The following is a 13,009-nucleotide window of genomic DNA, read 5'->3' as shown; positions in this document are numbered from 1 at the left end:
AGATTTAGTTTCCAGGTTTGCATGTGTTATTTATTCATGGAAGTTCATTTACAGAAGTTAAATAGAACAAAACTTTTTAGAAATCATATAAAATATAATTTAGTATTAGTTAAATGTCAGTGTTTCAGTCAGGCTTTTATGTCACTGACTCCTTTGGGAGACAACAAATTCTGATACTAAGTGCACTGACTCCTTTGGGAGACAACAAATTCTGATACTAAGTGCTCTAGTCTATTGAGTATTAAGTGGGAGTGTTGCCTTGGGTTCATATGGTAACAGGGACACACAAAGCAGTAATCGACCTAGAGGAGGGGAGTCAAAGGATTAAAACAGGAGGTGAAATGTGGCAGCTGAAATAAAGTTGGCAGTATGTATCTGTTGAAGCCACTTTTTGGTCATAAAGAATGGATTGGCAGAAATATTTCTGGAATTGCATAAAAATAGCAACTGTGGTTCTTAACTGTAAAATATAAGAGAAGAAAAAACAGATTTAACAAGAGTAAATGTAGCTTTTTTTGTTGAACTGGATTTTTACTTTTTACGATAAATGAGTATTTGTGGTATTTACAAATAGTTGTTATTAATACGAGGTAACCATTGAGCTGAGTGATGGGTGCATTTACAGAGTGTTTTCTTCTGGTGGAGATAAGCAAACCATAATTAAAATTGTTAATAACCTGGAATTTAAGATGATTTTTTTTTTTTTTACCTTTGGCATATTTTATTAAGTGTTGTGCATGTAGATATGGAGTGTCTGTGCCAAGTACAGGTTCCCTACCCTGTCACTCCAAGAAAACATACCAAATAGCATTAGGTTGCATTTTATAATTTCCAAAGCACAATTTTAAAATGAGACTGTGGTTTCAGTCTCAGTTCAGGTGGGATTTATATATGCAACTTCCTTCAAGTTTGTGTGCTGGGACTTCTCTTTTCTTTCAGAGGAGTTGCATAGGTAAGATTCACTCGTGGAAAGAGGAAAATAGGTCTTAAGAACTTGATTTAAAAGGAACATTTAGTATTCTGCATGTAAATGAAAGCATTTGGTATTTTTTTAAAGTTAAGTTGTAAACATTTTGTCTTGTTGCTGTCTTAATGAAGAAGGGCTTTATTGTAGTTCTGGTTTTACACACACGCACACACACACAAAAAAGAGTATCTCCTGGTTTGTATGTTTCATTTTCACTAAGATGTATGTTACCATACATTTTTTTTTTTGTTCTTTACATTGATTAATAATCATAAACAGATTTAACAGTCTCAGTCATTTAATAAATACCAGCAGTGCTGAACTCCCCATATTACTGTGTTTTGCCACATAACATGCCAGATAACTTCTCCTTTTTGTGTACCTATAGTCATAACTGTGATACTGTACTGGCATTTTTTAAAAAGTGTTACATATCTAGTTTAGAAGGATTTTAAAGGTCCATTGTGAACATTTTTGTATACAGTGAAATTCAGTTTGTACTGTATTACATTCATAGAGATGGATTAAATTGGAATAACTTACTAAATGTGTTTATAACAATAAAACTCTATTAAAAAGTTTAGATGTACCATAGCAGGTATTTACACTTCTGTTTGTACAGTTCATGATTTAAAATTAAATTCTTGCAAGATTCTGTGCCTTCATTTGAGTAAGGTGTCATGTACATTGATAATCCATTCTACAGAACAACTATAAATTGAATATTTCCTTGCAACATCTTGTCTTTGCTTGTAGAAAGCCTATAGATATAAAAGAGAACAATGGATTTAAGAAAAATTTCTAACCCGCGTTAGTCAAGAAAACTAAGAATCCAATAGAATGATATTTAGAAGGATTAACAGCAAAATTAATGTGTACAAACAGAATAGTAATATAACTTCATCAGCATGTCTTGACTTTTTTTTAGACAGATTTTTTTTTTTTAGTTTAATTGATACTCAATGATGTATTTCTAGCTGATACATTGTCCCAATCTTAATCTGTCTGAATTTCTATAACTGCTGAATGTTAAGTTTTTCATTTTATGTTTTTGTTATTGGGTTGATTGATTATTTCCTATTTAAACTGGATTTGGACTGAGTTGCAAAGACAAAAACACACTAACATTGTAACAGTTGATATGTATGTAGACTTTGTACTCCATATTTCATGGTTTTCCTCTGATTTTTTTGCTCTCAAACCACTGTAAGCAAAATATTTTAAAGTCTAATGTGCTTCTGAGGCTCATATGCTGCTTCAAAAATGGCTCTCAGCCCTCTGAAATAGTGTCAGCTTTGGAGTGATCTAAAAACTAACATGATTGGAATTTTTTTTGGTGTCAGTAGGAGGGGAAATGGTACTGATAGTTTAAATAATACTCATTTTTACTTGTGTGAGTAGGAACTGTCCTGTAACTGTGTTATCAACCACTTAAAACATCAAGTGAAGTATGCAATTAGCCTTTTAAGAAACCTTGTACATTAATAGGAAAATGCCTATTTTTGTAAGTCATTTTAATAATAAGCTTCTATTTAATAACAGAATTTTAAGTGAGTCGTAGTAGCATTGTTCAAGATCTGGGTATATGTACTTGTCTTGGATTATTTCAGATCTTACTAATACTAAGCTATTATGAACATTATTTACATAACATCTCTTTTTTAAAATGTATATTTTTGAGGAAGAACATATGTGGGGCTGGCACTATTCTATTACATTTAGCATTCATCAGAGAAATCATGCTTTGTGCATCTGATTCAGTATTTGAAATCTGCTACAGAGTGAAAGGGGCAAGCAGTGCCACTGTTTTATGTGCTTCTTAAAGTCTATTTTATGACTACTCTGGTGCTTCATGGAAACATATAGTTTGTTTCTTAATGTTCAGTGATTTCTCTCATTTTCTTGAGGGTGATAAGACGAATTGAAAAAATGAAGTACAGTATTGTTTATTTTCAAATGCGTAACTGCGTAACTTTTATTATTTTTTTCCATGAACATGTTGCTGTAATTTTGTTGTCTTCTGAGGTGTCTACAGACACGCTTATATTTTTGTGTTCCCCACATCCTGTGCTTTTGTTTGTCAAACCAATAGTTTTGATAAATTTGACCTGTGTGAAAGCTCCCCAAGAAACTTTAAGGCTTTATAGCATTTGAAACATAAAGGTACTTGCAAGTGAAAATGTTGGCTTAATGCAGTATTCTCCAAAGAACAAACAAATTCCATCTTTTCCTTTTGCTCATTGTGGTTTGAGAACTAAGATTTCTTTTTACAAAAAAATAAAAGAAAAAAGAGAAATGAGAGAGAGATCCTCATTTTTATGTTTTCCTGTGGCAGCCTGATTTACCTTTTTGTGTCTTCCTCGTATATTAATGTGAAAGATACTTGCCAGTAATTCACATCTTTTTAATCTGTAAACTAAAGATTGAGTTTTCTGAACACACCTCTGTTCATCAGTTATTTTTGGTGAATAGACAGGCTGGGATGGTAGGAGAAAGACATGTGATGAATGAAACCAGTTTGGGAGTGTTATTTTTCTTCCCATGTAAAATTATTTATACAATCATTAAATTGTTCTGGTGTTGATCTTAAATTATACACTAAGATTGAACAGATACCAGGTAAGTACACTAATAATGGAGGGGAGGAGGGGATGCAACAAATGGAAGAAGGTGCACTATAGTGGTGGTAAAATAGTCTGTTTGTACATGTATGATGAACAGAATCACGTATGTACCTCAGCTTACATGCAGAAAGACAAATATAGAGTTGAGCTTGAAATTCCTTCTTTCTCACTGTGTTATAGCTAAGGCATCACAGAATTTGGAGATTCGTGATGTTCTGGAATGTAGGTTAAGTTAAAACTAATTTTGGCTTGCAAGCTGATATTTTATGTGGGATTTCGCTTTGTATATTTTTTCTTTATGTATAGAATAAAATAAAGGAGAATTACATGAAGTAATTCTTAGGTGCTATGAGGATATAATGACAAATGTATATCATGCATTTTACTGAAATGTGAATAAATTGGGAGACTGAAATTCAGTCTCTGAAAATATCATACTACACTACTATAACTAAACTTGATTGGTGTATGCACATACAGCTTTAAACTACTGTAGATCTTTTACGCTTCTAAAAGCTGTTTTTATATGCTTATTTAGATAATTTAAGGAAAAAATTTAATTGCTACTGCAAGATGCTTTATATATATATAAGAAATCTATTGGGTTTTGTTGTAAGAGTCTGTCTTTGTGAAAAATGATGCTCAAGTTGCATCTTGCATAAATACAAAAATGTTTGATCACTTAAGTTCTGGGATTTCATTTGTGAAACGTTCTGGCATAAAACCCTAACTTTAAAACCACAAAATAAGTATATAACAGATAAGTCTGAAATCTGGGTTTTATTAGTAGAAATGCTGAGAAACTTGATTGCTTTATGGTGTTAAATTGTACAAACCTAACACGTGCTTGGGACAGATAGCTTGAGGCAGATGGAAAACAGCATTCACAAGAAGTACTGACTAGAGATTTAATCTTTTTTAAAAAAAAAAAAAAAAGTTGTTTCTTACTTCAATATTCTACTTGCTTATAGAATACTGAAAAGGGCTGAGCATGAAGGTATAATCCATACGGATTTATTTCTTCCTTTTGGAACCACAAAGGTTTCTGGTTTTGCCAAGAAATAGTGGCAGAATACTTGGATTTTAGTTGGTCATGTTTTTTTAAAATGAAGGTTCAGTGTGGTGCTGACCATCTTAAGAGCCCTATGATGAAAAGTATTAATCCTAAATCCAGTTTTAAATCCATTCTTTAAAGTTCCTGTAGTTCCATAAGTACCCTTACGAATCTGGAAAATTATTCCCAGGAACTGAAGCTTTCTGATGCTAGTATTATAAATCATATATGTGGTGCTTTGGATCTGTTAACTGTCGCCATAGAAGTGATAAAGATCCATAACTCTTGCCGCAGCAATTGTATGATGAGAGCAGCAAATTCTGACATGCAGTCTCACAGCTGTCATACGCTTTACTTTCTCCACTAAAAACCTGAGATTTTTTTCCCCTGCCTGTTTGTGCTAACTTAGCTCGCAACTCTGAATGCATCTTCTGGTGGAGACAGCACTTTTTCACTTTGATACTAATTAATTTTAAAAGTACATAACTCCTATGAAAATTTTGGTCTCTGGGGAAGGAACTTCCCTAAAAGTAGTTACTGGTTGAAACATACACAACTTGGGAACAAAGTCTGTGAATAAGAAAAGAAATTCCAGTCACTGCTTTGGATTTGGATTAATTTATGTGCATACTGTAGTATATAGAGCCTACTGGGTTATAATTTTTTTAAAAAAATTATTATTAACAGTCACTTTGAGGAAAGGAGGAAATGTGTCAATTGTTCATGTGAAAATTCAGTACTTTGTTTTCCCAACTACTTTGAACTTATTATACTGGTAGAAGAATATTTGACAGCTGTGTACTGGTGCACGTTCATGAAATTGCTCCTCTAAATGTCTTGTTTTTCAAATGAACAATTTAATGTGTTGGTTTTTTGAACAATTTGATTTAAACTATTTTGAAATTATTGAATGTTGAAATTGTGAATTATTAATGAAATGAAGATAGCTAATTGTTTTGTAATGGAATTCAACTGAAATCCAGTGTATGGAATTATACCATCCCAAGTATTTTGTGAACTCTTACACAATAATTTACTCTGAATGGTGTGGTTCCTTATTTGCCATAATAGATGAGAGTAGGAAGTAGGGCTTGGGATTTTTTTTCTAGGGCAAGTAGGTGAGGAAACCTGCAGATCTATATTGTATTATTTGAAAAGTGGGTTCTTGTGATTAAACTGCAAGCGTGTATTTTTAGATGTGAAGCCCATCCTGCTTGCTGAAAATTTTGAATTACTGGTATTAGATTCTGTGCACTTTTAAATGTTACTGAGCTGTGAGCCATCCACTTCATTACACAATCAGTGCATTACTTAAATGTCAACTCAGCTTAACATTTCTGTAAGTGGGCAGGTAAAAATGTAAAAATCTAGTGGCAAAACTACCTTACATGCTTGTTCGTTTACCCTTGCAGAATGCACACTTTAGGATATGTTCTACATAAATGTTCCCATCAGTCACAGGAACAGTAGCTATTTCTTCCTTTATCGTTCAATACTTCAACTGTGAAATTTATATTCTTTAAACTTTGTTGTACAACAACCTTAATTTTATTTTTAACTATTGTGTTATAAAACAGTTTCGTGCAGAAACAAGTAGCTACTGCTTCTGGGCATTTTGTGTTAGTTTACATTATGGTGAAGTAGATGCACGACTCGTGTATGTATAGATAAGCCAACAATTTTCTGTGTATTATGGGGACTAGCAAAATCTACATCACAAATTTTGACACATTACAGCTGAAGGAAGAGGAACAGCGTGCAAGACAAGATACACTCTTCAAGGAAAGATGCTTGTCCAGCAGTTTGCTTCATGTGATTGAACTGAGCCTGTAAGGATTCATGGATAAAATGAACAGGAATAGATCTGAATAAAGCAAATCTGCATACATGGTAACCAGTAGCTCTTTTACTTTTTTATGTTGCTTAACTGTTTTATTTGAGGGAAACCTGTGTGATTTAAACCTTATAGCTTTTGCAACTTTATTACTGGTTATATACATTTGGCAATTATAATGTGCAAGCAATTGGAAAAAAGTCAAGTAAATGCTTGTTTTTATAGTAGTTTGTTCATGTTAAACTGTTCATATGATAATGTCTGTACACAGCACCACTTTGATTACAGTAGATGTAGTGTTGTAATAAACTGTTTAATGGGGCTGATGTGTAAAGCTGTTCAAGTTATTTGATGTTTACACCTCAGGGAAAGTCTTGTGTTCAGCAATATTTAAAGATAATGTTACAATGAAAACATTGATGCTGTCTTTAAAAACATCGCAATAGTTCTTGCATATGCCTCAACCTAATCTTGCATTCAGTGAGTTAAACATACTAATGTTGCTCTCACACATTCAATTTTGATATGAAAATAGGTGGTTACATAAAACCTTTAATGCTATTTTGCTTTCTAGCAGTGTTTACCTAGGTGGCTTGTGAATTTGCTAATTGGCATATAAAACTGTAAAAACTGCAGTTCTATGTCTTCTGTTTTGAGGAGAGGTGGTCCCAGGTCTGTGATTTTCAGCACGCTGAAAATTTTCTCCCTCGTACAGCCTTGATCCTGATTGACACTATAGTTAATATAAACTTAAACTGTTCATATGAACTTAAACTGTCCATGATAAGGGGTGGAAAGGTTAGCTTTAAAAAAAAAAAAACAAACCAGAACAAAACTCTGCAGTTGTTTACAGTTTTATAGTAATAGTGCTTGTGTGTGTTCCCCCTCCACCCCCAAGGCGTAGCAGTCTGTACATAGTTGTATATTAGAAATGTGCCAGAAGAAACCAGATGTTCCCATTTTTCAGACTTGATGGGTTTGGTATTTTCTTAATACTTCAGAGTTTATTCACACATGCATATAAAAGAGAAGGTACACTTGTATGTCCGTGCTCAGTGATGGGCAATATTTAAATGAGGCTCATTAAATCTGTCAGATGAGGTTTTGTAAATTTACCTAAAAACAAATTATTGGAGCTCAGAGTGAAAGTTGACTTCAAATTATAAGAATTTGTTTTAAATTTCATTAAGCGTGAAATGCAAGTGAATAGGAAGTTCATATAAGTGGCAAAAACATAGTTTCTGGCAGCCTTGCACAAAGGCTCGGTTTTAGTGTATTGAAATCGTTATGTAACAGATTTATTCTTGGAGTTCTCACTTACTCAAATAGCTGCACTTACTGTTTTAAGTTAAGTTTCAAGACCTCAGATGGCTTTACGAGGCAACTCTTAGACAACTCTTGATTTCTTTTTTTTACCAATTTTGAACATTTTACAGCCAACCGAAAATGTTACCTTGTTCAGGAAAGCACTTAAATCCATTTGGTTTTCCAGAGCATTTAAAGCATGTGCTTACGCTCCATAGATTTCAAGGAATGTAAACATATGTTTTAAGTACCTTTTTTTGCATATGTGAGTGATTTTTATGCTTTACTGAGTTGGGACCAGCAGCCTGTGCAACTGCAAAAGTTTTGCATAAGTCTGAAATGCTCTAATATTTTTGTCACCTACCACTCAGCCAGGTTTCCTGCAGCCAGGTTGATGCTGTTGGACTTGGCTACAGCTTCAGACTCTCCCCCTTCCCTCCCTCCCCCCCCCCCCCCCCCCCTTAAATTGTGTACCTCAGTTCCTCATGCATGGGATCACTGGTGTTTATTGAACTATTTGCTACTGAGAAGATATTTGACATGTTTGTTTAATCCTGTTTGCAAATGAAAACTGCCTTTTAAAATTTTGTAAAACTGAAAAGTTGTATCAAACAAGTCATGACTCATTTCCTGCTTTTTGTGAATAGGTGTTGGTTACAAACAGAACAGCACTGTTGTAATTTTATTTACTTTACTTAAAAACATTGTTTACTGTGTGTAATAAGTTTAAGGAAGAAATAACCTGCCTGTAGCTGTTACATGGGGAATAGCTAATACTGGAGAGGCAGCAGGTAAGTAATGTTCCATTGCATAGATCTATTAAATCTTAAAATAAAAAAGTAAATTTACAAGCATTTTATGCAGGAACTGATATTTTACTCCACATGGAAATAGATTTAAGGAGACCGTTGCTCTTTTAACACGAAGTGTAATTTCTCACTCACATACAGATTTCCATTGCTGGCAATGGAAGTGGCAGGGAGGGAATAGCAGGGGGAAAATAGCAGAAGTTAAACTGAGTGATCATTGTGATTTTGAGAGATGAGGTCCCCGTATGAAGCCCCTTATTTCTGCCCTTTCTCCGAATACTTAGTTTTAACTGATAGATGTACCGTGTTGCAATTTAGATAATACTCTCTTGTTATTGTGAGATTCATTTGTTAGATTTTTTTTTTAATGAAACAAAAAAAAATGTACAGAAAAAATCCAAAGACCCTGATAGACACCAAAAAGGAATATGTCTAATGCACATCATGTATAACTGGATCTGTAATAGAATTTTTACCAGGTTTTGATTTATTAAATGTTACTGGCAATTTCCTGTACACGCTTGGGAAATAGCAGTTTGGTAACTTTCCTGACTGGTGATGCCGTGATAGCTACTGCTGTGCTCTTTAATGCTCATCCAATTGTATTTCATCTCCTTTAGCTGATGAAGGGACAAAATAGTCTGTGATGAAATACTTTATTTCTTTTAAATATTGATTTTATAAGTAACATTGAAAATAACATCTTAAGGCTGTGTCCTTTATCTTGAAAGACAAAAGCAACAAGTAGTGGCTTAGGGGTGGCAGTGCTTTAGCAACAGATGTTGTTTTACTGGAGGTTTGTTTTTTAGAAGTAGAGGGGTTTTTTTTAAAGTAAAATTTCTACTGGACTATACGTTTTGACAGGTCAAAAATACTTCTTAGAAGAAGAACATAGCATTTTGGAAACTGTACAGTCTTCTTTTTCCCTCATTCCCTTTTTGCTTTCTGTGCCAATAACTTTAGTTCTGATTGCATTTTGAAAAGCGTTTGTCAGAACTTCTGCAAAATTTTATTTACAGTGTGGCCTATAAGCTTGGATAGCTGTTTTTGTGTTAAACAAAGTATCGTGTTAAATTTAGGTATTAGCTTTTTTTTTTTAAGGGGTGAGCGTTTTCTATTTTTGTTCCTTTGAAATTGGTGAGGCCTAGTTTTTCTAACTGTATTTTTTTACCTGATTGTTTAGTTGCATACCCAAACCCTTGTAAATGTTTTCCTAGTTGTATGTGGATAATTGGAGATTTAAATGTTGTATATACTTGTCATCTGTGTTTCTAGTAAAAAATACATGGCATTCTTTATAGAAATACTTAATTCCTGATTTCCTTTTCTTATCCACTTGCTCTCCGTGTACAGGTTAAACAGACTTTGCTCCTATTTTTATTTATAGAATTTTATACGTAGCCTCTTAAAGTTATAATTGGTTCTTCTGTAAACTGAGATACAGCCTTAAATTTCCTAACACAATGCACATTAAGATACTGTTAGTTGTGTAGATTCACATACAAAACATGCATGTTTAAGACTGGTACTCTTCAGAGATCCAAGACACTAAATCGCTTCTGCATTGAAATGTAAACCCCTCAAGATCTTAGAGAAGGAAAGTGCAGGTCAGTGTGCATATACTTAAAGATGATTGAATTCTTTCCAAACTAAGTATTTTGACTTAGGAAAGAAGCAACAGGGATTTGTTCAGGGTTTAAATTATTTTGGTAATTGACTGCATAGGTCTTAAACATAATGGTTGCAGCATGCTAAGTAGTCATGATGTTTATGCAGAAATACTGTCTCTTGCAACTGTTTACTATGATGACTTGCAATTAATATTGCAGACAGGCTTGGGGTGGGTTGGGGTGTTTGAGGTGGTTTTTGGGTTTTGTTGGTGTCCGTCCCCCTTCCCCCCAAATTAAGATCTGACATGCTGTGTACTTTTAGATTGATTTTAGCTTTAGAGGATGAATTACTAAGCAGCAGTTTGGAGCTTAGAAGTTCTTCAATTTGATGTTCTCATGGGATTTATTTTTTTTTTTCCCCCGTGTCGGACAAAATATGATAAAGCATCGCATTCTATTGATATGTTATGCACTTGTTAGTTCTTGAATCCTTTCTATAACCTCAGTTGTTGCTGCGGGTTTTAGGTTATGGTATGACCTAAATCTTTTAAAGCTTCTTTGGAAATACACTAGTCTTATTGAAGTCTTTTGAAAATAGTAAACAGTATACCTTTGATCCCAATGAAATAGAGCATTTAAGTTGTAAAAATTCCCATCTATTCATACCATGTAATGTGATTTTACCTGATTCAGTGCTAACACTTTGGAGTATATCCAAGTAATAGACTTTGGCCTCACCCTCTTGTATACTGTATTTTGTAATAGAAAATATTTTAATCTGTGCATATTATTACTACATTATGAAACAGACATTCCCTTGATCTTCAAATGTAAGAAAATGAGGAATGTGTGTGCTTTTATAAATACAAGTGATTGCAAATTCAGTTTCCTTGCTACTGCAGATATCCTTTTTTAAAATAAAAAAAAAAAGGAAAAAAAAAAACCCAACCCCAAGTGTTTTAAAGGTGAAGTACATTCCTGTTTGGTAAACCGTAACATTTTTATGACTTATTACCAGTACTGCTGACTTTCTAAACAAAAGGCTATATTGTCTTCCTGTACCATTCCATTTCCTGATTCCCATTTTGCACAAGGATGTCTGAGTAAACTATTCAAGAAATGGTTTTGAAATACAGGAGGGGGGGCTTGTTTTGGAATAAGTTTGGGAATGCAGAACTGCAATGCAAAATGTAAGGAAATGGATGTCTCTCAGAATACCTGACTCCAAAGCATTTTATATATATATATATATATATAGTAAACAGTTTCCTGATACTGGCAGGCCAAAGAGTCTGTTGAATACTTGAGTTTCTGGAGACCTATATTTCTCAACAAGGTAAGATGGTATCCTAGCAAATACAGATTTTAATACATTTTCAGCAGAGGTACTTAGTTACGTTTAGGGATCATTTCATCGTTTTTAGATGTTATACTTGAAATACAGCATAACTTCTAGCTTTCATGGGTTTCTTTTTTTTTCAGCCTTTAGGAGACTGTTAAGCAATTTGCTGTCCAACTTTTGTGTTGGTCTTAAACTGCAATAGTAGTTTACCTTGTATTGAAGAAATAAAGACCATTTTTATATAAAAAATTACTTTTGTCTGTCTTCATTTCAGCTTGTCTAATATCTTTGCAGTGCTAATTATGTCAGAGTCTTTTCAAATATTCAGATGTTAAAACTAAATGTTGGACATTCTAATGTAGTTATAGCTGGATAAAGTGTTACAGTTATTTCTGAATCTAGAAATAGTTCCGTTCATACTAACTCCTGTCCTTCTCATCTGGTCTTTAGAGATTTTACAGAGTTTAAAATCAGTGAGAAGTGCAGTCTTTTTTTTTTTTTTTTTAAGCCAACCTTTTTTTCCTTGCATTTTTCTGCAAAATGCAGTGACCTGTGTGTAATGTGTCAGCTGAAGGAAAAAAAAAACCAAAAGCTGGCTTTGTAAGCACTTTTGGTCTCTTAAAATTAGATTTTCCGAATCAAACATATACTAATGTTTGTGGGCTGGCTGTATAGGAGGTATTAAACCAGTGATGATAAATCTTTTATTTTAATCTGGCTTCTTGAGTTGGCTAAATCTGGCAAATGTTAATCATTACGAAGAACGTGTGTGTTAAACACGCAGTGGTGTAACAGCTGTATGGGCAGGCTGAACTGTTGCCAGGTCACCTCACGCAGACAGTTGGTCTGGTACCGATGACAATATCCATCCTGCAATGATCTAAACTACTTTTGGCACTGGGGTTTCATGGCCAAATGTTCCACTGTGCTGCTAAATCAGAATATTGTATATGCAAAACACACATCTGTCTGTTATATACAAAAAGTCATTAGGATTGTCATGCTGTGCCATACTAATGGTGAAATTTTCATAATTCATAATACTTGTTGAAGTTCATTTACTGCAGCACAAAATGAGCTAGATCTGTTGAACCATCTGAGATTGCTGGTGCCATTTTGCAGTGTTGTCGGCTCCAACTTTTGTCTGTGATGAGTCTCCAGCATTTGGCAGTGGTAAGATTGTGAGAATGCTGATTTTCACTTGAAAAAAAATTTTTTTTCCCAATCTTTATAGATTCAAAAAGAAATTTGCAATGCAATCTCATTGGCTTGGAAAATCACAACTGTTTTTATTTTATTTAAACATTATTTTTGAATGAAAAAGTGGGTGATTGTATAGGTTTGTGTAGAGGAAACAAAACGGTCATTAGAAAATGAACCTGAATTTCTTTGGCTAGTGCTCTAAACTTGTAATAACAAAAATAAGTCACTTATTCTAAAGGACTCAAATTTTAATTGTTCAAA

At 33.7% G+C, this 13,009-nt stretch overlaps 1 protein-coding gene across 3 annotated transcripts in view; it reads left to right on the top strand.

The window, feature by feature from the left end:
* The window catches only part of CPSF6 (cleavage and polyadenylation specific factor 6), a 31,208-nt gene extending 19,426 nt beyond the window's left edge, over positions 1–11,782 (top strand). For all 3 annotated transcript variants that reach the window (XM_074165857.1, XM_074165846.1, XM_074165838.1), the window contains one exon: positions 6,383–11,782. The gene's annotated coding sequence lies outside the window, so the exon portion shown is untranslated. The remainder of the gene's footprint in view (positions 1–6,382) is intronic.
* The last annotated feature ends 1,227 nt before the right edge of the window (positions 11,783–13,009 follow it).

Source organism: Numenius arquata, chromosome 2, assembly GCF_964106895.1.
Source record: "Numenius arquata chromosome 2, bNumArq3.hap1.1, whole genome shotgun sequence".
Classification (NCBI taxonomy): Eukaryota; Metazoa; Chordata; class Aves; order Charadriiformes; family Scolopacidae; genus Numenius; species Numenius arquata.
The sequence above is the reverse complement of the archived record's forward strand: the minus strand, read 5'-3'. Positions and strand labels throughout refer to the sequence as shown.